General features: G+C 39.3%; 1 long non-coding RNA gene across 1 annotated transcript; it reads left to right on the top strand.

The window, feature by feature from the left end:
- Positions 1 to 6,456: 6,456 nt before the first annotated feature.
- Positions 6,457 to 7,601, top strand: LOC306988438. Its single transcript, XR_013795399.1, has 3 exons — positions 6,457 to 6,930; positions 7,014 to 7,102; positions 7,192 to 7,601. It is a non-coding gene; the product is annotated as an uncharacterized lncRNA (long non-coding RNA).
- Positions 7,602 to 27,084: the final 19,483 nt, after the last annotated feature.

The raw sequence follows: 27,084 nt of genomic DNA, 5'->3' as shown, positions 1-27,084 counted from the left end.
TAGCCTTGTGGGGTTTGGGGATTGGTTGACGTTTCGCGTTGTGTGCAGTATTCCCTGTATCTCAGCTGAATGGCCGTTAGATGAATACCGTATACCCGTGCCTGTAAAGGGATAATAGAGCTCATCTCCATTTTGTGGTAAGTGTTATGCGCACAGTGATATGCGAAGAATTTTAGCAGGTGAGGTACGCATTTTAGTAATTATTTTCTGTGTGGATTTGTCTCAGGATTCTCTCTCTCGCTCGGGAGCGATTTGTTTCTGCTGTAGTTGCAGTTCCGGTTGCTTCTCTGTTGCCATACTGCGAGAACGCCGTATCGTCCAACTAATCAAGAGGATTGTCGCTGTTTGGTTTCTTTAAATTATAGTTTAGTGTATTTGAGGTGACGTTCAATTTGTGAAATGAGAAGATAACCCCGCGGTTGCTTCTTTCAAGCTGGTCTGAATTGAGTTAATTTTGTTTCTTTTCTTTTCTTATTGTATTAATATCTGTATATTGTTTGATATTACTTTATTTTGCCCTGTTCTTGTGATCCGTGATGTAATCAAATTGTGATTTATTGTAACTGTTTTGAAGTTTGTTTCTTTATTTTCTTGCAGTCGCCGGGGTCCCACGGGTGACGGTCTCTTGTGGTGGTGGTGGTGGTGCTCCTCCTACTGTTGCCGTGCTACACTTGTGAAGTGTTTTGGTTGCGTAATCTGAGTGCACGGTGTTGTGTGTGTGTGTGTGCGCAAGTGTGCTTTTGCTTAACTAGCTTAGTGACCCCTTCTTCGTGGTGAACCCCGGCCCTGTAAGGTTGTATTTCTTTTCTTTTCAGTGTGTACTTGATGGTGATGTGAATCATTGTATGTCACTTATTGTTCTTTGTCTTGAAGCCGATGTCAGCCATGCACTGAGTCATCAGACACATGCTGGTGCAACGGAGGTTATTTTAATCTGAATTTCATTCTCTTTTTAAATATAACTTAATATCAATAAAATTTTGTACTACTTCATGATACCCACGTTTCTGCCTACCTTCTTAAAGAGAGTCGAACCTGTGTGACCTAAATTTTTAGGTATCATTCATATTTCCCGGGGTGAAATTCCCATGGGTGGCGTAGTCGAAATTCCTTGTGTCTGAAACCTGTACTACTCCGTCACAAACTGGCGCAGTCGGCAGGATCTCTATTGTGTAGTGCAACAACGTGGGTATTGTTTTTGCTGGTATTAGTGTTTTTGGATGTGTGTTTTGTTTTGTTTTTCTTTTTGTAGAAACCAGACAGCGGCAGTTCCTTTCGGGGGTCTGTAAAACGGACCGGTGAGTTTCGTATCTGTATTGGTAAGTGCTGTGCGTGCTTTATAGTCATGGATGATGAATTACGTGAGTTAAAGGAATTAGTACTTCAATTAAAGGCAGACAATGAAAGATTGCGACAGGAGCAGATGCCAGCTGCACAGCCTGGTTCATCTAGTGCCCCTCTAACTGCCGCTGTGGACCCTCCTCTGCCCACTGGTTCTAGTGCAACAGAGCGATTTGTTTTTGTCCCTCGTGACAGAAAGTGTCCAAAATTTAATGGTAGGTCTGGCATTTTTATCGATGAGTGGGTGGAGGAGGCCCAGGCTTGCATGCGGCTTCGCCACCTTTCTAATACTGATCGGGCATATTTTTTGGTTGATCATTTGGAGGGAGAAGCAAGGGAAGAGATTCGTTATCGGTCGAGGGACGAGAGGGAGGATCCGGAGAAAATTATTCAGGCCTTGCGTAACCTGTATGGCTGTACGAAATCATATGTTGCTCTTCAAGAGTCGTTTTTTTCCAGAAGACAACAGGATGGGGAGAGCTTATTGGAGTTCTCCCTGGTTCTGATGGGTCTTCTGGAAAAGGTAAAAAATCAATCACCTTATGGTATGCCTAATGCGGAAGTTCTGTTGCGCGATCAATTTGTGGAATATGTTAATGACGGTGCCCTCCGGCGTGAACTAAAACAGCTAGTCCGTCGCCAACCTACTGCTACGTTGTTGGACGTTCGCAGTGAAGCTATTCGCTGGGAACGTGAGGGGGTGCCGGGGGGAACACGTGGTCGAAGTCAATCTGTTCCTTCTGCGTATGGTATTCAGTATGGAGTACAGGGGCATCAGCACACGGGTAGTAACGCTGCGTCAACTGTATCTGAATTGAGCGAATTACGAGAGATGCTGAAAATGCAGCAACAACAGTTGAACCAATTGACTCAAAGCATAGCTCAAATTCAAAATCCCCAACCTCGACTGCGACCATCCCGGCTTAATCAGATTGTTTGTAGAAGGTGTCAGCAACCTGGTCATTATGCCGGAGATTGTGATGGGGGGCGGCAACCACCACGTTCCCTACCAGCACTCGCAGGTTCCTCTTCGGCGGGGAGTGCGCAGCCACCATCTAGACAGTCGTCGGGAAACTAATTCCCGCCGAGCCGCAGGGCCGCCGCTCGGTTGGGGAAAAGACAGGCTCGGATTTTTTGCTTGGTTCAGATTTTATGTCTCGTCTTATGTCAACTTGTCCGCAACTCGTCGTGGGGATAGGGGGGGTCAAGGTACCTTGCCTGGTGGACACCGGCTCTATGGTGTCCACCATTACGGAGAGTTGTTTCTTGAAGAATTTTGAATCTTGGGGTCAGGAACAGCTTCGGTTGTGCCATTGGCTACAGCTCCGGGCCGCCAATGGCCTCTCAATTCCGTACATTGGTTATTTAGAACTGGATGTTGAGCTTTGCGGGCGAAGGGTTTTAGGTTGCGGGGTGCTAGTGGTCAAGGACCCTCCAGGTGGTTTGTGTGCTCAGGTTCCCGGCGTTCTAGGAATGAATGTCCTGAGCCGCTGCTACCAGGAACTCTTTGGCCAGCATGGCATGAGTCTTTTCGATTTACCGGTTGTGTCGCAGGCCCCTAGTTCTGTTTTCCAGGCCCTACAACATTGCTGTCACATTGACTTTCAGTCAGTTTCGGATCGAGGGGGACGAGTTAGAGTGCGTGGACGTCGGGCGTGTCGCATCCCAGGCGGCACAATGAAATTGGTTGTCGTGACCTGCTCAGCACAGTACTCGAATGGTACAGTGCTGTTTGAGCCACCAGAGGCTGGTCTTCCTGCCGGCTTATTGGCATCTCCGTCGTTGGTGCCAGTGGAGCGTGGTACAGCTTACGTGCCCGTGGTTAACGTTAGTGAGGCAGATGTATTACTATATGCTGGCACGGTCATTGGTACTGTCAACCAGGTTTACGTGGTTAGCTTACCTCCGGAGGTCACTGAGGTCAAAGTGGTATCGGCTAGAGTGAGTACACAGCTGGTCTCTTCCGCTATATCTGAACAGATAGGGGCGATTGATTTATCTGTACTGTCAGTCGAGGAACAAGGTAAGGTAAGGGCACTTCTTGAAAAGTACGTTACTGTGTTTTCCACACATGAGGGAGACCTGGGATGTTCCAATCTTATTTCCCATGATATCCCCCTGCTGGATGATGTCCCTGTGCGGCAGCGATACAGACGTATTTCTCCCTCGGAGTATGAGGTCGTGAAAGCTCATATAAACCAACTACTTGAGTCCCAGATAATTAGAGAAAGTTGCAGCCCCTATGCGTCACCTATTGTCCAGGTCAAGAAGAAGGACGGTAGTCTGCGCATGTGCGTAGACTATCGTCAGTTAAATTCTAAGACCAGAAAGGATGCCTTTCCTCTTCCTCGGATTGAGGAGACATTGGACTCGCTGGTGGGGGCACGTTGGTTTTCCACCATGGACCTTGCCAGCGGGTACAATCAGGTTCCCGTCACTGAGGCGGATCGATCAAAGACTGCCTTTTGCACTCCGTTTGGCCTCTTTGAATGGAACAGGATGCCTTTCGGTCTGTGCAATGCCCCCGGCACCTTCCAACGATTGATGGAACGGATGTTTGGGGACCAACAGTGCCAGTCTTTGCTCCTTTACCTGGATGACATTGTCGTGTTTTCCTCTTCAGTTGACCAACATCTGGCTCGTATGGAGGTAGTGCTAAGCCGGCTACACAAGGAGGGTTTGAAGGCTAAGTTATCTAAGTGTGCGTTCTTTAAACAAGAAGTGCAGTACCTGGGTCATGTAATTTCGTCGGAGGGGGTCTCCACAGACCCAGGTAAGATCGCGGCAGTTTCACAGTGGCCGCTCCCCACCAATGTGACAGAGTTGCGGTCATTTTTAGGATTTGCCAGCTATTACCGACGTTTTGTGGAGGGATTTGCTAGGCTAGCTGCCCCCCTACATCGGTTGGCGGCAGAGCTGGCAAATCCCCAGCAGTCAAGAAAGTCGAAGCGTATCGGTGACGCCTGGTCTGCAGAGTGTCAGATTGGCTTTGAGGAGTTAAAGAGGAAACTTACCACAGCTCCAGTACTTGCCTATGCTGATTTTTCACTTCCGTTTATCCTGGAGGTGGACGCCAGTCATGGGGGACTTGGGGCGGTTCTCTCACAGGACCAACAAGGCAAGGTGCGTCCCATTGCTTATGGTAGCCGGGGTCTTAGGCCCACTGAGCGCAATACATCGAACTATAGTTCCATGAAATTGGAGTTTCTTGCACTCAAGTGGGCCATGACCGAAAAGTTCCGTGAATACCTCCTGGGGCATAGGTGTACGGTGTATACCGATAATAACCCTCTTAGTTACCTGACCTCTGCCAAGTTGGGGGCCATGGAGCAGCGTTGGGCTGCCCAACTGGCAGCTTTTGACTTTGAGCTTAAATATAGATCAGGTAAGAGTAACCGCAATGCTGATGCTTTATCACGCCAAAACTTCCAGAGGGAGGGAGATCAAGATTTGTGCCGGGGTGCAGCTGTCCCGGTATTGTTGCGTCAAGCCGCCCAAGGTGGGTTGACCACCTGGGTAAATCAAATTGCATCCTTTCCCTGTCCTACCAGTGATATGGGCATGCAGCAGAGGGCAGATCCAGTCGTTGGGGAACTGTTGGGGTTCTGGGGGCGGAAGTCACCTCCTAGCTCGGAAGAGCGTAAGAAGCTCTCCAGACCTGCTGTGATTCTGTTGCGGCAATGGGACCGCTTGGTGGAGAACGAGGGAGTGCTTTACCGCCGGGTGTTTCGCCCGGATGGTGGAGAGGAGGTTCTCCAAGTGCTTTTACCGGCGGCTTTGAAGTCTGAAGTGCTGACTCAACTCCACCAGCAGCATGGGCACCAGGGGGTGGAGCGCACCACCCAGCTGGTGCAGCAGCGATGTTATTGGCCAAGGATGTCATCTGACATTGCCCGCTGGTGTCAAGAATGCGAGAGATGCCAGTGTGCCAAGGGAGATCAGCCAACCCATGCTAGTTTCATGGGACATTTGCTGGCAGCACGGCCAAATGAGATTGTAGCCTTAGATTTTACGTTGTTGGAGCCCTCAAGTACTGGTATCGAAAATGTTTTGGTTATGACTGATATTTTTACCAAGTACACTTTGGCTGTACCTACCAGGGACCAACGAGCTGAGACTGTGGCCCAGGTCCTGGTAGTGGAATGGTTCTGCAAATTTGGGGTGCCTGGTCGGATCCACTCAGACCAGGGCCGTAATTTTGAGTCAGCTCTCATTCAGCAGCTTTGCTGCCTATATGGAGTTGAAAAATCACGTACCACACCTTACCATCCGGCTGGAAATGGACAGTGCGAACGGTTCAACCGGACTTTGCACAATCTTCTGCGCACACTACCGGTATCAAAGAAGGGGGATTGGCCAGTCTGTCTTCCTCAGGTGCTTTTTTCGTACAACACCACTCCTCATCAAGCTACGGGGGAGTCCCCTTATTTTTTGATGTTTGGGCAGGAGCCTAGACTCCCTGTTGATTTCCTGCTGGGTAGGGTTGAAAAACCTCTGGCAGGTAGCGTGCATAGGTGGGTTCTTGAGCATCAGAATCGGTTGCAGGTTGCTTTTGAGGGTGCTCGTGAGCGATTGGGGGCCACAGCAGATCGTCGGAAGGTCAGGCATGATCTGCAGGTAAGGGAAGCACCACTGAAGGAGGGTCAGTTGGTATACCTCCGCGACCATAGCGCGAGAGGTAGACATAAGATCAACGACCTGTGGAGCTCAGTGGTGTACCAAGTCTTGAAGGCACCTAAGGAAGGGGGTGTGGTGTACACTATTGCCCCCGCCACAGATTTGGATAAGATAAAGCATGTGCACCGATCCTTGCTGAAACTTCAGATTAGCGGGAACTTGTCCCCTGTTGTGCAGGAAAGTCCAGTGATTGAACCTGTTCCGCTTCCTAGAGAGGAAGATCTAGAGGATGGAGACTTGTTTGTTTTGGTGCCGGGAGCATCACAAGTTAGTCATGGGCAGGTTCCTCGGGGTATTGCACCGTCTGTACCTCAGAGGCCTGAGCAAGTACCATCTGGTGAAGCCCAGAGGACAGAAGAAATTCTGGAGGCGGAGGTGAACCTGCACCCAGTAATGAGCCTTCCTTCAGACTCGGCCGTGGTTAGGAGGACGGGAAGGAGTAATGCTGGACAGCACCCTAATGTATATCACCTCCCTCGATCTGTGGGGGTAGGTACGGTATCTAGTATAGTGGGTAGTACATCTGTTACTTGGTTTCGGCCATGGAAGTGAGGGCTCAGAGTGTGGGTTCTGTTGAGTTCACCGTCGGGGCGTCGGTGCAGAAGCTGGGGGTGGATTGTAACCGAATGAATGATATGAGTGGTGGTGATTGACGGTTGTGAACACCAATCCGAAAGGAGTATCCACTATTTAAGAGCTGGTTGGTTGTGGCCTGGGATGCGTCACGTCCGGCTCCTCCCGTTCTTCCGTTGTTGACAGTGGACACAGGTATGCTTCATTAGCCTGTAGCAAGTTTTGTTGTTTGCTGTGTGCATGACAGTAATGATTAATGGTGCATTCTAGCCTGTCTTTTCTCCGCCCGGGTTCCCTCGGCTTGTTTTGAGTGGATGCTAAAGACAACTAATCTCTCAGGTATGTGCAAACTGTTTTATGGAAAGCAGATTGGTTAGCCTTGTGGGGTTTGGGGATTGGTTGACGTTTCGCGTTGTGTGCAGTATTCCCTGTATCTCAGCTGAATGGCCGTTAGATGAATACCGTATACCCGTGCCTGTAAAGGGATAATAGAGCTCATCTCCATTTTGTGGTAAGTGTTATGCGCACAGTGATATGCGAAGAATTTTAGCAGGTGAGGTACGCATTTTAGTAATTATTTTCTGTGTGGATTTGTCTCAGGATTCTCTCTCTCGCTCGGGAGCGATTTGTTTCTGCTGTAGTTGCAGTTCCGGTTGCTTCTCTGTTGCCATACTGCGAGAACGCCGTATCGTCCAACTAATCAAGAGGATTGTCGCTGTTTGGTTTCTTTAAATTATAGTTTAGTGTATTTGAGGTGACGTTCAATTTGTGAAATGAGAAGATAACCCCGCGGTTGCTTCTTTCAAGCTGGTCTGAATTGAGTTAATTTTGTTTCTTTTCTTTTCTTATTGTATTAATATCTGTATATTGTTTGATATTACTTTATTTTGCCCTGTTCTTGTGATCCGTGATGTAATCAAATTGTGATTTATTGTAACTGTTTTGAAGTTTGTTTCTTTATTTTCTTGCAGTCGCCGGGGTCCCACGGGTGACGGTCTCTTGTGGTGGTGGTGGTGGTGCTCCTCCTACTGTTGCCGTGCTACACTTGTGAAGTGTTTTGGTTGCGTAATCTGAGTGCACGGTGTTGTGTGTGTGTGTGTGCGCAAGTGTGCTTTTGCTTAACTAGCTTAGTGACCCCTTCTTCGTGGTGAACCCCGGCCCTGTAAGGTTGTATTTCTTTTCTTTTCAGTGTGTACTTGATGGTGATGTGAATCATTGTATGTCACTTATTGTTCTTTGTCTTGAAGCCGATGTCAGCCATGCACTGAGTCATCAGACACATGCTGGTGCAACGGAGGTTATTTTAATCTGAATTTCATTCTCTTTTTAAATATAACTTAATATCAATAAAATTTTGTACTACTTCATGATACCCACGTTTCTGCCTACCTTCTTAAAGAGAGTCGAACCTGTGTGACCTAAATTTTTAGGTATCATTCATATTTCCCGGGGTGAAATTCCCATGGGTGGCGTAGTCGAAATTCCTTGTGTCTGAAACCTGTACTACTCCGTCACACTTGCAAATGCTAAAAAAATATGTGTAGTATGAATGCAATCCGGAAGTACTACATTCGCCATGTTGTCACTACCATTTGAGCTACCAACGTCAGTTGCATCACTTTACTGCCATTCACAAATTATGGGATGGCAACGTGTCCAGAATCTCACATCGTATGCGCACTTCAAAATCTCAGACTTTTGCCCACTCTTTTATGAGTACTGTGAATTCAGAGTGACATACCGTTTATCACCAACTATATAGTAGGGAAGTATGCGATTTTGGATGCAGCAAGTGTGTATCTACTACTGCCGCACAAAATCATGTCAGAGAAGATGACAGATGAAAGCACCTCAAAAACTTTTTTTTTGATTCAGTAAAAAAGATACCCCGGTCTGCAGGAAGTGCTGATCAACAGTTCGATTTTTTTTTACACTTTTGAACAGTTATGGTTACAAAATTTTGAGTCTGATTCACTGCCATTATTATTATTATTATTTCCATAGATATCACAATAATATAATTATAATGAATTATTTTAGACAAAATAATCATGTTGTGAAAATCGAATAATATGAAAGCCCTAGTTCAGACTGTATATTATTACAAGTTTCCTTCGGTCTACAAGTTTGCCACTTGTTGGTCTTGTATGCAGCGTAAATACTGTATAACAAACAACAAAACACATCCAGAGTGCGTGTAACCGTATACCCTGCCAAACACCATTTTCAGTTTCCTTCTTATTTGAGGTCCTCGAATAAAACTGTTATACGAATTTGGGAAGAATGCATAGATAATACAGTAGGAAATTGTCCATTTCCTGTTCATGTTAGACTGAAATAAATGTAACAGTAGTAGATCTGATGCAGCAATTTAAGCGTAACTTCAAAGAAACACTAAGACTATCATATAGGTATGTGGATTTAAAGGCAAGTGGTGACTAATTGTATATGTGAAAGTGGAACCAGATTAATGTCCTGGGAGTGCAGCCACCAAGAACCAAGAAATAAGAAATGATATCATGCTGTAATTTAAGTAAAACGTGCATTTAGAGCATGACTAAGACACAGAGCGGTGACCCGTAAAGACTGAAACTGAGCTATTACAATCTCTAATGAATGCCATCCCATGTGCGGATCCACTCAATGAAAGAGGATAAAACACAGTCCCCCCTCGCTGACATTTATGGTCTGTCTCCTCCAGCCAGACTTACCCAGGATTGCTAAATAAACACAGGCACACAGCTGAGGATCATGTTCCACTCTCCATTTCAGCTAATACCTCGGCTCTGTAACTGAAACTCCGGCATTGTTGTCTTTTTGAAGGCAACTGGAAATTGGCTACTTTTTTAGGATAACAGAGGATTTTCAAGTAAGACCCAAATTACGCCTCACCTTAACCAGGATCCGCCAACTGTCTGAGTTTAGTATTTCAAAGTCGGTGGAACAGCGGTCCCACTGTTAAAACAATGCCTTGAATACACAATGTATTTCATCGGTGCAATTTTACCCGGAGGCCTGCATCTGAATAACCAGCATGCTGTCTCACTCGGGCACAGTCTGTTGGGGGCTAATTTTGGCTGGTGCCCACTACAACCATCAGACACCAGCTGCGCTGTGCAGTTATATTTTATTTCTTTCACTTAATCATAGTAATAATCCCAAACAGCATAATTTTTCTTCTAAATGATGGATAAACAATAGGCTATCTACAATTTACTTGCTTTAGTAAAGAAGCATCTCATCAATATCAGACCCATTAATTATGCATCCGTTTACCTTGACAGATCATGACTGCACTTTAGCAGTCTATCTATCATTTATCTGAACAGGAAAAGTAATATCTCTATTTGATAGATAATGCCTATGTGCCATTATTCAGATATAAGTAAATATGAAATAATAACAATGTAGTTGACAAGATATTACTGAGATAAAGTGCAGAGACTGGAATTGCTATGCTAATGAAAAAGATATTCTGATATAAAAAAAAATATAAAAAAAAAAATATATATATATATATATATATATATATATATATATATATATATATATATATATATATATATATATAGGCTTGTGCACAATTCAGAATTTAATTGAGAATGACTCCTGAATTCCAATTCAATTCTTGAATTTGAATTTATGTAAAAAACAGGATCTAGAATTACAATTCAATTCTTGAATTTGAATTGATGTCAAAAACAGGATTACAATTAAAATTTGAATTAAAGGACGCAGAATTGCAATTCAATCAAAATTCAAAGAAATGCATATACATATTTTAAGTGAAGTTCAATTCAATTCAATTCCAATTCATTAATTGAATGGAGGCCAATTCTGAAATTCTGAATTTTGCACAAGCCTGATATATAAACACAAAAAAGTGTTTACTTCTAAACAATATTTCACATTCTACTAATTATAAGTAACTTTGCAGTTACTGTAGATGTCAACTTATTCTACTACATCAAATCCTAACACCTAACCGAAATAGTCTACTAATACTCTAATGAGAGTTAGTTGACATGTAGTTGCAAAGTAACTAATAGTTAGCAGAAAGCCTAAAGTGGACTATCAACATAAAGTGTATACACTCTGAATGATGTTACTCACACCTCGTGTGTTTAAAGTACAATAATATAGGGCAAACTCACTGTATGATTATGGTGACATACATCTACTTTCATAAAATTATATTGGTTTTCACACCCATCTCTAGAGACTTATTTTGAAGAGTGTAAAGAAAGAAAACCAGGTCATAATATACTTAAATTGAATGTGCTCTACTTAGTTCATGTTGTGGAATTCCTTGTTACACATTTTGTAATTAGTTGACATTTCTGAGGTCACAGTTTATTTATATGGGTGACAGAGAAAAATATTGTATTTTTTTTTTTTTTTTTTTTTTATTAATTAATGTATTAATTTAGTTTATCATAATAAGTCTTAAAGGGATGGTGCAAGAAGATATTTTTAAGAATGCTGGTAACAGTTGATGAGCCCCGTTGACTTCCATAGTTATTTTTTCTTCTTCTTCCATTCTGTGGAAGTCAATGGTGCTCATCAAGTGTTTGGTTGGCGACATTCTTCAAAATATCTTATTTTGTGTTCAGCAGAAGAAAAAATGCATACAGGTTTGGAACAACTTGAGGGGTACGCACTTTTGAGGGTTTGAGGGTGTCATTTTTGGGTGAACTATCTATTTAAGAACAGACAAAAAAAAGGTATAACTGAAATGTGTGCTAAGCAGTAAACTCTTCCATACTTTGAACAAAAGTAAACTAGTAAATGGAAACATTTAAAAACCAGTGCCTAATGTAGAAAATGAATCAAACAGCCTTATTTCTCCACAGTGTAATCACAGTTAAGAAACTCGAGTCCATATTTCTGATTAACCTGTAATGCTCCACAAAATGACGGAAATGGGTCTATTAAAAATAAAGAGTGTGATAAAATATTTCCGCACACGCATTCCTTTAGCTGAAATCACACATTCTTATCTAACACACAGTTCCCACTTTCATTTTATGGTCATCAGAAATAGCCTATGGGGAATGTGATTTAGTAGCATTAAAGGGAGCATTAGTCGACTGCTCCAGTAAATTGGCCCCTGTGGTCGGTCCCTCAGGAAATGTGACTACATTCAGATTACTACTGGACAAATAGCCATGCTGATGTCACAACACTTTATAAAGAATGTCTGATTAATAAGAAAACCAACAAAAAGGATGAACCAATCTTTAGAAAGTAGCAGGATTACCAAATCTTCTCATATTAGTTTTACAGTGCTCTCAAGTAAGATTGTTATAATTCTCCAGCAGGGAGTTAAAAAGACATTTGTTTTCAATTTTAAAGACCAGTCAAATTTGCAATTACTTAGCTCAGTAGTGCTCTTTTAATTAAGTTATTTCTGAATACTAGTAAAATGTATTACTCTAAATACTGCTGAAATGTAAAGCCTTTCAAATATAATTCCAGAAAAACGGTACGTGTTTCTATTCACACTCACTCTTCAGCAAAGTACTGTCACATAAGGTTTAAAAAAAAAAAAAAAAAATTCCAAGGCCTCTGGGCTCAGCTGACACATCTAGATCATGGCAATGTTGCTTGAGCTCTTACACTGGAAGTCTGGCTGACTATATAGACTGTGTACTGATGCAAATGTATATTGATACTTACAATGCACCGACAGGCCTCCAGCCAAAACCAATGAATCACCCAGTCGGCCCTCTGGAGAATCACTAAAGATTCAACATGTCTATTCACAAGGATCATATCAATATTATAGTTGTGCAGCCAGCCTGATACCATTAATGAGAAGAACAGAGCGTGATACCATCTACATATGCTTGCAATGCATTACAGAAACTGATGAAATTCCTGTAGTCTACAATAGATACCACATGTCAGATGATGTGCCGCTATTGGAATTTGAACCTCCTTTGGGATAACTGGTCATGAATTAATTAGAGGCTTCAGCATTTAAAATTGTAGTTTGTTTCGCACCACCCTGAGCTTGATTGTTTTAATTACTTAACGAGATTAAATAAATCTTCTAGACGACTTTCTGTTGTTTGATTCAAAAAAGCATTATACTGTTTCTCAGATGCAAACAAGAAAGACAATTCATGCTCAATGTCACAATCACAAGTCACTTCACGTTTCTCAGTAAGTCTGAGGTTAATGTGCTTCATTGCCATGAGAAATATTTATAAACTGATATTCATCCCAAAATATTTCCATGTACACAATTATTGCTACTGCTACTCAGTGTAATTTTAGAATTATTTAAATACTATTTATAATAGTATTTTGTACTAATTATATATTATTTATATTATATACCAATTTTAGTTTGTTTTATTAAGTGTCTTATGTTTTTGTTATTTATTTTTCTATTTAGTCTTAATTTATTTTTATTTTAGTACATAAACTTATTGTACTTAGTTCACTTGATTATTTTCACTTTTCATCTAATATTTATATTTTATTTCAGCTTTATTAAAAAAAAGATATATATATATTTATAATATTTTTAGTTTGTTAGCAATAACTACGTTGCTGTTTATGCTACTACTACTACTACTACTAATAGGCTAATAATAATAATAATACGTAGTAATAATAATAATAATAAACAATATTAATACTGAAATCAATATCAGTATGAACTCCAATATTAATAATAAATAAAACTAGCACAAGCCTCTGGGATACTCTTAAAAGTGTGATGTTTATGTTGAAACTTTTCCTTCTTGCTCACTATTTCCTAACCCTCTCACCAATGTAAACACAATAACCTAGGCACACTTCCTTTGTTTGTATAAGGTTTGATTTCATTAGAAGGACTTCATAGAGCTTATCAGATTAACCCTGGAAAACTGTATACATAGTAAATCCAACTGTGTCAACATGCACACTGAACAAGGCTGAAGTTGAATTAAATCGACTCTTGCTAGCAGTGTTTTAGGATGACAAAGTCCTCATTGTAGATATGAACTTAATTGAAATGACTCCGGGGTTTATGAGGCTCAGCAAGGTCAGTGCCTTTTTGACCAGGCTCTACTGTAGTAACAACTGATGCCTCAGGGATGCTTTAAGCTAAATGTTAAGACATGATATAGGCTTCCTCAATGCTAGTGTCTTTTATACACAAATTAAAAAGTATGATTAATGTTACAGTGTTGTCTTAGTAAAATGATTCAGTCCTGTAATAAAACCTATAGTGTAATGTTTAACTGGCAGGTGCATTATTATTATTTTTTGGATAGGATATGTGAATGTTTGGATTTATTCACATTCAATATGCAACCTATACATGTTTGCAATTGTATATTATTATTCTATCTTGTCTTCACCACTTGGGTTGTTAAAAAAGCATTTCAGCAGTTGCTCCCTACACTATTAAGTAACTTTGCAACTACATGTCAACTAACTCTCGTTAGAGTTTTGGTAGACCATAGTAGAATATTAATAGACTGTTACAGTAGGTTAGGGTTAGGTGTTAGGGTTCGTGTCAGTAGAAACATGTAGTTGCAAAGTTACTTATAGTCAGTAGAATGTATGTTGTGGGAGCCTCAAAACAAAGTGTTAGCACATATTAACCCTCTAAGCGCCAAAGTCGCAAAATTGCGACAAGACGTCATACTTAATAAAACAGGCTGTAGATCCTAATATGGTGTAATATCTCGTTTGTATTCCCTACCACTAGATGGCAGACATGTAATACTTTGATTCAAGACCAAAATTACGTCATGTTCCTATTCAAAGTATTGGAGAAAACAGCAGAGCAAGTGAGCGCTCGTGTCATTGATGCGGAAGCAGTTCAGTTCAGAGCGTCTGAGTAAATTGTGAGATTTGTGAGAGAAAATCATCAAATGGCTAATAAAAACTTGTATCGTGAGGATGTGTTGCAAATGTTATTCGCCGATTCTGACTCTGAAGGGGAATATTTGCCTTTTGAAAATGACGATCGCGCTTCTCCCGGTAACGTTACATCTTTGCCGCGAAATGGTGCAGCTCGCGCTTCTCCCGGTACATCTTTGCCGCGAAATGGTGCAGCTCGCGCTTCTCCCGGTACATCTTTGCCGCGAAATGGTGCAGCTCGCGCTTCTCCCGGTACATCTTTGCCGCGCAGTGCTGACAATGACAGTAGTCCGAGCTGTGCGCACTCGGCGCGCGAGGAAGATCTGGCCGCGCCCGCGCTGCTCGTAGCAGGAGCAGAGTCGGTGTGACACGGGGCAACTAAACAGGTCTTGTCTACTTGTGTTTGTGTGTCATATGAATAATATATATATGTTATATATATATATATATATATATGTATATATATATATATATATATATATATATATATATATATATATATATATATATAATCAGAGTGCCTACTGTATGTAGTAAATGGAAAATCTCTACAGCAAAAGGCCAACCACTAACGTTACCTGCATTCGGTTTGTTTCTACCATTTATTAGTAATGATTTACACAGTTTGTTTACTACTTACTATTTACCTGAGCATTCAGTATTGTGCAATATAGCATACAGAAGGTGAGGGACATTTTGGAGGAAAGAAGTGCTGCATTTTATCATTTAAACTTGTGACTTTTCATGAAAATTCTATAATCCAAGATAGCCGCCACCATATGACGTCATAATATGCAAATTAGATGGGAAAATGTAATCCCTACATAAACTTTGGGTCATCCTTAATATTTCTCTAATTTACAGAAAGTCTCTATCTTTTATCACTTTTAAGATATAGCCTTTTCAAATTAAGATGTCAAAATCGAACGTTTTAGGAAAAAAAACTCTGGCGCCTAAAGGGTTAAGCAGACTGTCTACTAATAGTCTATTGAAAATAAGTTGACATGTAGTTTCAAAGAAACGTATACATTAGAATATCTAAAGGTGACATTCAAAATAAAGTGTTACCTCATTTTGCAATGTTCTGTTATGTCTCCCCAGTGTTACTCTCTACCATTCACATGGAAACTGCATAGCAATGAGAACCAAATGTAGTAATCAGCATCAAAACTTACAGGTCAATTGGCATGTGACTTGTATTAAATGTCTAATGAAGTGCTAACTGAGCATGACTGGAATACATATATTTCGTTTAAAGAGCAAAACAAATATTCTGATAGAAAAATACCTTCTTTGCTTAGTTCTTTTTCGAATGGGAACTCACACTGCTCTTTCGATCTCGAGAATCCGACAGGAAGTGCCCCAGTTTACAAACCCTTATTTTGTTGTCAGGCATTTTTGTGAGCCTCCTTGGTAATCAGTCATTAGCATAGGCCTCCTACACTAGGCCTCAGTTCTTATATATCCTCTAGGATACTATATAATCCTAGAGGATTATATAGTATCAACCTCTATATAATCCTAGAGGTTGGCTCTCTAAAACCCTCCTTGATGATTTTCTTTTTAGAGTGTTGCTAGGTCTCCCCTCATTTTGAGAGTGCTTTTCCTGAGACCTCGACTCGTCAGGGGTATAGTGTCCCTTGAAGTAACAGGCAGAATATTCCTTATCCTTGGCTATATTCCATTCCTGAAATCTGCCTGCTGGCTATGTAGTCTAGGTTTTTGGCACTAAGGAATAGAGTCACGACAGCCGTGACAGCTGGTGCGTACCCTCTAGGACGGGGAACTGTGACTCCAATCTTAGCTACGTGGAGTCATTGGCTTTATGTCAGCTGTTACAGTATTTATTCTCTCAGCATTGCGGAAAGGGTATTTGTCCCCCACAATCGTCCTAGGACGCAGTGAGAGTTTCCATTTAAAAGGGAACGCCTTGGGTTATGAATGTAACCATGGTTCCCTGAGAAGAGGAACGAGACACTGCGTCTTGCTGGTATGGTTCAGGTATGCCTGCTCCCTTCTCCTTCAGACAAAATAAGTTGTTGACGTGTACTACATGTGCTCTTTCATACTCTGGTTGCACCGGTAGTGGTGTCATAGGCTGTGGCCGGCCAATGTTATTGTCACGACACGCGTTTCAGACACCGGTCACACTGGAGGCGTTCCCATAAGCATCCTAGAACGCAATGTCTCATTCTCCTTCTCAGGGAACCATGGTTACATTTGTAATCCAAGACGTTCTTTACTTTTGTTTGTAAATGAGGAATTGATAATTTTATTTTTTAATTGTGTATAAATTGTGACAAATTAAAAAGTGCCTAAAACTACAACAACTGCACAAGTGAATGCAAAACAATTAAATACTTTACGTTTAACAGACATACCAACACTGCAACATATTTAAAACTATTGTCTTGTATAGCACATACTTTTTTTTAGCCTAAGTGACTTCACAGAACAGAAATTGCATCCTCATGGAGCAAGCCATGGGTTAAGTGCCTTTCTAAGCCATAGGTTAAGTGCCTTTCTCAAAGGTGAAGCCGTTCCGGGGCAGAAGTGGGATGCCAGTAATTCTCCAGTTATTGGATCACCCTTTTTTGGAATTGAACCTTCTAACCTCAGCATTAGAAGCCCAAATCCTTAACTATTGGCCAGAACCAACATGTTGCACAGCTTTTTTGATACAGCAGGACACAGAGGTTACAGAACGAGTTAACCTTTACATAAATGGCGAACTAATGTCATATTTGCAGGGATGTGCATTTAATGTAGTCCAAATTTTCCTCAGCAGTTACCTGACTATTTTGGGTTCAGTTCAATTCAATTCAAGATTATTTGTAGAGCGCTTTTCACAATACATTGTTTCAAAGCATCTTTACAGAAAATAATTGTTTCAATGTTAAAACTAGTAAGCATTCTGTCATCATCCAGAAATAAGTGTGTCAAAGTAATGTCCATATGGCAGTAATATACAGCTATAAGATAATACATGTACTAGGGAGTAATAACAATTTGTGCTCACACCGTCTTGTTTGTCAATCCAAAATTGGCATCATCTGAAGTCTTTGCAAGTGAATTTTGCCAGGCCATCAAGATTTCACATAATTATTTTAAATATTATATTCTAATAAATTATGTTAGAATTGATTACATTCAAACAATACCAAATCTTGGCATATCTAACAACTAAAAAATACAGTGTATGACATACTGAAGGTGATAATCTGTATTGCACAGCTCACTAGAATACTTGATTGTGATAGGTGAGTTAGGACATTCTGCTGATCGCATAATTTTTTTAAATAAAAATCTCAACTCAAATCAATATTTCAAGTCTTATTTATTTGGTAAGCAGCTGTGTAATAGATTCACGGCAGGCTCCTGATCACTCTGTTAGTATTTATTTTGCGATAATGACCACCCAATTTTATATTATGCCTTAGATACGTGTGTGCATATGCAGAAAACAACCCCATTCCAGTGATGATCATTTTTCTCAGTTCTTTCGAGAGCATTTACTCTAATGACAACCAGCAGTAATATTTTTTACAGTAATATAGCATAATAAATTACCCGGGATCCACATGATGAAACACAACTTTAATATTTCATTACATTAAATTCTTTAAAGTCTTTCATTTGTGTGATTTTTTTTCGCCTGTATTCACATTCATGCCTATTAAGAATTAAAGACAGAAGAAATATGATTTTCATAACTTAATGTCTCAATGTGTATTCACTAATAATACATCACTAAAATATTTAATTTACTTCTTTAATTCTACATCATTGTCATGAACATCAGCTCAGAAGTAACAAGCACCAAAATTATATTAAATATTATGTTATTTTCCTCAAAAATATTAAGCAAAACAACACTGATATTCATATGAAATGTAATAGCTGCTGAAAAACGTATAAATGGTAGTGTACTTATCCAAAAAGGAAGAATATCAGGAATATACTGAATGAGATAACCCTGAGGATTATTTATCACAAATGCAAACTACTTTACAGAACACTTAAAGGCCCCCTGAAATCAAAATTGAAGATCGTTAGCTCTTAGTATAAATATGTTAGCCTTAATGTTATGAATGAGCTGTTGTGTTTCACAACAATGACACAGTTCAAATTTAGGAGATATATAAGCATTCAAAACTAACAGTCTCTAACATCCACTAAAATGGATCACAGATGTTTATGACATCACCGCGGACTTCAGCTTATCATCACATCTTCTGTCTAATCAAATGATCTCTAGAATCTAAAGCGTCCCGCGACTCCCGCCCCCTATGCTATAACTACCACCGGGCCAAAGCGGCCATAGTCCGTGGCTGTACCTGTATGTTCGGTGGTACACGAATGCTCATCAGCTACTCGTGCTCATCAGATCTCTCAGCACAACATGTCTCCGTTCAGTGATCTGTTGGAGTTACAGGAGTAACATATACTCCGGGATATTGTTTTATTTTGAGTAGGAGGGATTGTCAGGCACGCACGTCCAAAAGCAAGTAACTTTAGAAAACTGTGGATCAGCACTGACTCAAGACGTGAACTATTTTGAACGATTACGTTTGATTTGGTGAACTGGTTCGACCGGTTCACTAAAAAGAACCGGTTCCAAAGAACTATTCGTTCAAGAACCGGACATCACTACCATTGACACGTACATCACGGAGCAATATGGGTTGGAGATGTGTGTGCGGTTGCTCAAACGCTTGAGTTTCATGTTTTCCTACTGTACGTTGGATAGAATTTATTCTTACCTCTACTATTGAATCCAACGTATCATCAGTGCTCAGATTCGCTTCCATGGTGCTGTCAAGTACGACTTGCAAAACTAAACTAAACGCTATTGGCTATTTGAAGAGGGGGAGGAGCTATTCAATATGTCCCGCCTTAGCTTCCTGTTTCAGTGGAAATTACGTCAATGCATCATACAAAGCTGCGTGTTCCTAACTTCAGTGGGCCTTTAACATTCTTTCACAGCCGTTCTGCGATTAGTTCTCAGAAAACAAAACCCATGTTCGAGTGTCTCACTGATCTTGAGTTGGTTAACCATGGACAGTCTAAAGACAAAAAAAAAAAGACTGAATATGTAGAAGAAAATGCTTTGCAATACGCATTTGTGAATCTGAATGAAGCGTCAGGCTATATAGACTCTGTCATACAATACCATTAAGTTTTTTGTACTCTGTGACAGCGGAAACATTTGCAGAGAAAGACACTAGAGCTTCCAATGTGGGAATATGTCAAATAGAGAAGACCAGATAATTAACATTGACAGAATAATTGAAATATATAATACGAATCAAACTAATACAGGAAGTGCAGTTTTAAGGTGTAGAGTTCTCGAAAATGTATAACTGGATGATATTGTAAGGTCAGTCTTGCTTAAGGCCACACTGCTGTATTTTCACATGGGTGTTTATTTCCTTCACAGTGTTTTAAAACGATTCTTTCATTAACCAATGGCAAAATTACTTAGTTAGCTACTTTTGTAAACAGTTTATCTGTAATGCTTATCCTGTCCCCAAAGCAACAGATAACAAGGTTAGGTTCGTGATTGTGTTGCAAGCGACTCCAAGCCAGGAGTGTGATATATTACCGTGTTCTTGTACAGACTCAGATCTCCAGTGTTGTGGTCTCTTTTTTGAAGCAGCTATTTGGCATGATCCAGTGTTACATAAAAACCTATTTAGGTCGATATTCAAGCTTTTCTGTAAAGAATATATGAGTGTATATATAATATTCTTCTTTAAATGTATTATCTTACACACTGTTTTAAAAACCAAAAATATTAAATAAGTTGGTTGGTAAAATGTAATGAATGTGTTCATGTATTGCAAAACATTTTTGCTGCTACTGAGGTGGGTGTACGGGTAAGGTTAGGGACAGGTTTGGTGGCATGGGTAGGTTTAAGGTTGGGTTAAGGTTTAAGGGAAGAGTCAACAGTGTAAGACAGAATTACAGAAATTAATTACAGCTGTAATTACATATAGGTATTTTATTTTTCCAAATACAGTATAAGTATAATGTAAATACATGTACAATAAGTTCATTGTGTCAAATTATTAATTGAAATGTTAGTACATAGTTAAAAGATACTTATTATAAATTGCATTTGTTTTACCAAAACATTTACGTTTAGCCTACATATGTATCCATATTCATTCAAATCGTATGTTCTCCTTATCAGTCCTCTACTAGAAAATAATCTTTCTGCAACAAAGCACTCTTGGCTATTTCAAATATGCAGCTGTATTACAATTCTTTAGTAACTTTATAGCAAAGATGGAGATAAGATCAGATAGATTCTCTTCTTGAATGACTGGTCTCTGGAGCATGTCCCAGTCGTAGCGTGTATTTAATCTGTTCTAATAACAGCAGAAACCACATCTCCTGGCATCTTTCATTTCAGGGAATTCTAAATGGAACATTAAGAACATTTCATTTCATTTCATAACTGTGCACAGTAATAGGTTCTAGAGAAACACTCAGTTACTCTCAGTTGTTCAGATAGTTAAACATCAAACTAGCAGACTCAATAGAACAGAATAATATGTGTAAGTGAGCCTTTAAATGGTACAGTAAACTAATTGCAATATCAAATTACTTTATCAATTAAATTAGTCTTATCATCCTACTTTGCTATTTTAGTGCACCTTGGCAAATCAAATGTAATTGATTGTATACACAAACATCAATGAACAACAAATGCTTATATGTAAGTATGACACTTCATTGTGCAAAACATCAAAACAAAATGCAACAATAATTCAAACATAATAATTTTTTCGGGCTTTCTAATGTGTCTAATGTGCTAAAACAGGACAAAGTAATTTTATCAGGCACTCAGTTTCTGAGCAACTACACTTTCAAGCAGCAAATCCAATCCTGAGAGACGCCGGGCTCTCAGTTACTGTATTGAGCTAGCAGAATTCAGCTTCTTTTGATTGGGACCTGCTTTTAGGAGTAAAAAGTCCAAGAAAGCAGATCTCCTATTGGGATTTCCTCTGCTACAAAAATGCTTATTGTCTCTCTAGCCTCTGGCAAAAGCCAAGCTGAGGTACAAAGGCTGAGTTCTCATTGTTCCAAAGGTAGACTTATAAGACAGCAAACTCTGTCTAGAACAAAAGAGTGAAACTGCTTTGTGTTTAAATGTCACAATGACAGGGGAGAAAAAAAACCCTCTATCTTTCATAATAAAGCCTGAATTTAAAAATGTGAAGTTCATGTGTTCATACAATCTGATAAAGGTGAAGAGGTTTGCTTTGGATTCATTCAACTCATGTTTATACAGTACCAAAGGTTTTGCAGTGAATTATGTGATTTGCGGTAGTAAATTCGCCTCACAAACCTGGAAAGCTCAATTTATAGTCAGCTAGCCTTAAGTCTTATCTCACAACGTATCTTGGTTCACAGTCCAGTCAATTATAATACAGAAATACACTGAAAAAAAAGTATGTAGAGACAAGTCTCACTCAGAAATTGCCAGTAAATTTAACATGAAATTCTGAAGTAGAAATACTAAAATATATTTTCTTGTAAAACATACTCCAATAATCTTTGTTTTAATTACAAATTACAAAAATCATGTTTGACAGTGTACTTTGCGCATGTTTTAAGACCACACACTTCAGAAGAACAATTGTGGTCTGACAGACTTTAACTATTAAATTTAAGCTATTCAATTTCCGTCATTTGTGAGAAAACACTTCCTCGCCATTGACTGAAATTTCTGGCTTTCTGTGTTTCCACTGTTATAAGGTAGGGGCGCAATGACATCTTTTGAAAGAGTACTGAATCTCCTCATCAAAACACATGCAAACAAGATGCAGAAACAAGCAATGGATCATACTGGATGTCACAGGAGAAAAATTCCAGTTGTGTTTATTTACAAAGATATTTTGAAGAATGTCAGTAACCAAACAGTAGTCTGTACCCATTGACTTCCATAGTAGGAAAAAAAAATACTATGGAAGTCAATGGGTACAGACTACTGTTTGGTTACTGACATTCTTCAAAATATCTTTCTTTGTGTTCAGCAGAAGAAATAAATTAATACAGGTTTGAAACAACTTGAGGGTGAGTAAATGATGACAGAATTTAAATTTTAAAGTGAACTATCCCTTTAAGAAAACATTTAAATAGAACGATAGAAGGGCAGACATACAGACAGATAGATAGCATGGCGAAGCGCCTGGGTATGCAGGGTATGCACGTACATATGGACGGATTGGGGGCAACCATGGATGGATGATGGAAGGATGGATGGATGGAAGGATGGATGGATGGAAGGATGGATGGAAGGATGGAAGGATGGATAGGGTTAAGCCTTGGTGTTTCAATAGTTTTTCCCCACCGCAGCACTTGACCTTCTGTGTCATAATGATTACCAACTGCTGCTGTGTTGCTCATTTTTCCACATTAACACAGGAACAGAGGCCTGGGAGTTTAATTGCAGCCAAAGCAACAAACAACTCCATGTTGACAATCAGGTCTTATTAGATTCCCGCTTGCATTTCCCATCCCTGTCATTCAGTGGAGGCCAAGGTTGGATGAGGCCATTAATATTCACAGCATCCTAGCACATTATTGGAGCTCTAAAAGGACATGAAGATTGCTTTATCTGACACAACTTCATGGTCAGACTAAGAGGCAGTGTGAAAAACATGGCAGAGAACAAAAAAAAAGACCCAGAGGCCCAGAAAAGGACAGGCGAAACTATGTAAGACAAAAACAAAAACAGAGCAAATGTCTGTGACAACGAGTATATTCAAAGGTTAAATTGGGATTTGGGAATGTGATCATTCTACACCCCTAGAAAAATAACATGTTAAAACCCATTTGTGATAATACTATCCATACATATGCTAGAAAAAGAAAAATACAATAATATAATAAATGATTAGGTGTATAATTATCAAATACAAAGGTATCACTAAATATAGCTGATAGAGTATGTGTGGGTATGTTGCATTACTAATGTTTTGAAATAAATTGTAGGCTACAACTGCTGTACATATATGGTCATTTAATAAATCATAAGTAATTTCTGTCTCAGAATAAATGAAAGGTAATTGCAACATTTTAAAAGAAGTTTACAATAAGAAAAAAAAAAAACAATATATAGTCACAGCTGATTTTTTTTATTTATATATATATAAGAGTGTGATGTACACAATGACACTCTGATATAACAATCTTTACTCCGAGTTGGAAACCACAATTTCAATTTACAGATGGGCTCCTGTAATTGACTGGATCAAGAATGAGGCCAGAACCACATCTGCCTAGATGAAATAAAAGATTCCCTTGTCTCTTGTTAAAAGTGATAATATAGTTATCAACACCTGTCTAGCTATTGAGGTAATTTAATAATGCCTTAAAGGGGGTCTTACAGTCTTTTACAACAAAATATGTGGTTTGCATATTATATCTGAATGACTTAAACTGATAGCTAAAGGATTTGAACAAAATTAGTAAAAGTATGTTACAGTGTAGAGTGTTCAAAAGTAGCAATAGAAGTGAAGTGCATTGTGGATAGCACATGCAGTTCGTTTATCCCAGACATCATGACAGCCTCTTCTCTAAGCAGCTCTTCCAAAGCCCTTTCAAGCAACCTCAGCCTTTGTATATTTTGGAGCCTGTTTATATAAGTGTTCCTCATTTGCATTCCGACTGGGCTCTCTCTCCCAAATGTCCAGCCTATTGAGACCAGTTGTATTGTTCTGATTCTGTCGTGTGGAAACAAATACAAAGTGTTCCACTATACAAAGTATAGCAAAAAAAAAAAGTGGCAAAGCTGTCATGTGTGCTCTCCAATTAACAGTAATTTAAGACCAAAGAACCACGAGTTCTCACAAAATCTTTAATTTGTCCTCTTTTGCTTGGGTGTGAGTAGAAACATCTGATTCATTTAATTCAGTATTTACTGATTTATTTAACTGAGTAAAAGACGATAACTACTGTTTACTTCCTACTTGAGCAAAATTACCATTTCCATCAAATTGAAGTGATTTGTACACTACTGTTTAAAGGGTTTGCGGTTACAATTTAAAATAACTGTTTGTAATATATTTCATTTATTTTAAAGTGTGTATCACTGTGATGGTAAAGCTGAACATTTATTATCATTATCAATGTTGAAAACAGTTGTGCTGCTTACATTTTTTACTGGAAACCGTATGGATACACTTTTTCAGGATTTTCTTTAATAAATAGAAAGCATTTATTTAAACAAAATTACATAATAAACTTTCCGTTTTTATCAATTTAATACATTCTGAATAACAATATTAATTTATCTCTCTAAAAAGATATCTTACTGAAACAACCTTAGTATGTTTACATTAAACATCAGTGATGCATTAGTGATGACAAAAAAACTGTAAAAACAAAACATAAATAGTCCCCACCACTAATACAGTAAAACACCAGTTTGTACCAGGCATTAAACTTTAAGTGATTTTTCTATATTTTTATATTGCATTACTGAGAGTTCATGCACTTCTATGTAATGATCTGATAGCAGCAAATGTCCGTTTCATAAATAGTACACCCTCATTTGATTGTTTTCACTGACGTTCAGCTCAAAACAGAATGATGATAATATATATATATATATATATTTTTTTTTAATCATAAAATCTTGAAATATGTGCACATGAGTGCTCACAGATACGAGTTTCCTTCCAGTAATAAGCATACAAATCCTGCCACATCTGCTGCTCCTGCTGGCCAAACATCGATGCTGCATGGGAACTATGATATTCTATTATTTGTCAGAGGCTGCTACAGGTTTCAAAACATCTCGAGTGTGTTTGAATATATAGGATGTGAGGCTGAAACAAACATCTATCATGGTGATCTAATGTATGTGGAGTTATAAGACGCACATACTGTACAGTATGATGAAATGAACTTCTCTGCTATCACAGAATTGCATGCCACTAACATCTCTATATTGTCATATATTCAAATCTCATTGTAAGGCGTTTCAGTTTTCACTGCTATTGTAAATGCTTTGCAGTTAACACAGTTATAAAGCTGCAGTATTTCAGTTCCTGTCTCGCTCTATGAGCTGAAAGTAGTCATGGGTGTGAATTGAGAGACAGGCGGCACAGACGGGCTCCCCCCACTGTCTGGACTCACACAGAGCTGAGGTTTCAAGGTGGTCCTGTCTAATCTGCTGCCGGTTCTCAACCCAGGTTAGGCACTGTACCCGCTCTCCATCACTGTCACACAGGATATGCATGAGGTAGCGAGAGCATATCCATGCACCAATGGACTACCCCACGCACAGCACGGAACTACTTCAAGAGATAGCTTACCACATATTTTGCAAGCATTTGTATGGAGGAATGCAGGATATGCAATACTCTCTCGCTCCTGCCAAACACATGCAAATCATTTACAAAAAAAGATCTATTGGAAGGCGACAATAATCGTCTTTTTTTGCCACGCATTACATGGAAAGCTTAGTTTTAAAGAAATGTAAAAACAGCCCACAAGCATCCTGCATATCTAGGTCGATAAGAGCCAGCCTCAAACCAGGTGGTGGATGTTACCGTATGCACATTTCATAAGTAATGCATTCCCTCCGTATTGTGATGGTTGCCGTTTTTGCTCTAAAGCGCAGTGACTCTCCAATGCATATGGAGTTTTAAAATGAAGGGAGGAAAAGAATCAATGGAAACTGCATTTAAATGTCACGACTATATGGTAATAAATGTAAGAAAAGCATTTGGAGATATACTTTACACCATCTCTCATTCTCACCAGAGATGCATATATTTAAACAAGAAATACAGTCAAAACAGCAATATTGTGAACTATTACATTAAAACTATTATTACTGATTAAAAATAAGTTTATATTTCAATATATTTTAAAATGTAATGTATTCTTTTAATGGCAAAGCTGAACTTTCAGCAGCCATTAATCCAGCCTTCAGTGTCACATGATCCTTCAGAAATACAACTGTTCAGTATTAGTTCATGTTAGCTCTGGTCAATTAAATAATATTAAAATATACATCTTTTGATTTTTAATAATGGATTGGTAAATATAGAAATTAACATTAAGATTAATAAATGTTTTAGAAGTATTTTTTTTTTGTTAGTTCATGTTAAAGGGGTCATCACATGAGAAATCAAATTTGCCTTGACGTCATTTGACATAAAAGAGGTCTTTCGTCTTTGTACCGATAAAACATCCCGCAGGTTTCATAGCTTAACACGTCTTGTAAACAGTATTTATTTAACCCTCTGGGGTCGGCAATCACGCCGGCGTGATTTGCGTGATTTTTTTCACATAGCAGCTGAATAGACTTAAAATACTCCTTCATGTATGGTCATACAGACTTAATAAATATGAAAAAAGAATCTGTGAGATGTCTACTATTGTATGTGTCCACTTACAATCAAAACAAAACGTTGTGCTTTTGTAAAATAAAGACATTAAACGGGGTGTGCTTTCTGCCACTCCGTCTCGTGAACTTTTTTTTCTTGAGCAAATCTCTAATCAAGCTCCAAAATTGGCTCGTTTTGATATTGTGGGATCTGTGACGTTTACACGGGCAAATACATTTGCATATGACTGCCTCTAGAGCAAAACATTGATGGA

This window comes from Phoxinus phoxinus, assembly GCF_949152265.1.
Source record: "Phoxinus phoxinus genome assembly, chromosome: 2".
NCBI lineage: Eukaryota > Metazoa > Chordata > Actinopteri > Cypriniformes > Leuciscidae > Phoxinus > Phoxinus phoxinus.
The sequence above is the reverse complement of the archived record's forward strand: the minus strand, read 5'-3'. Positions and strand labels throughout refer to the sequence as shown.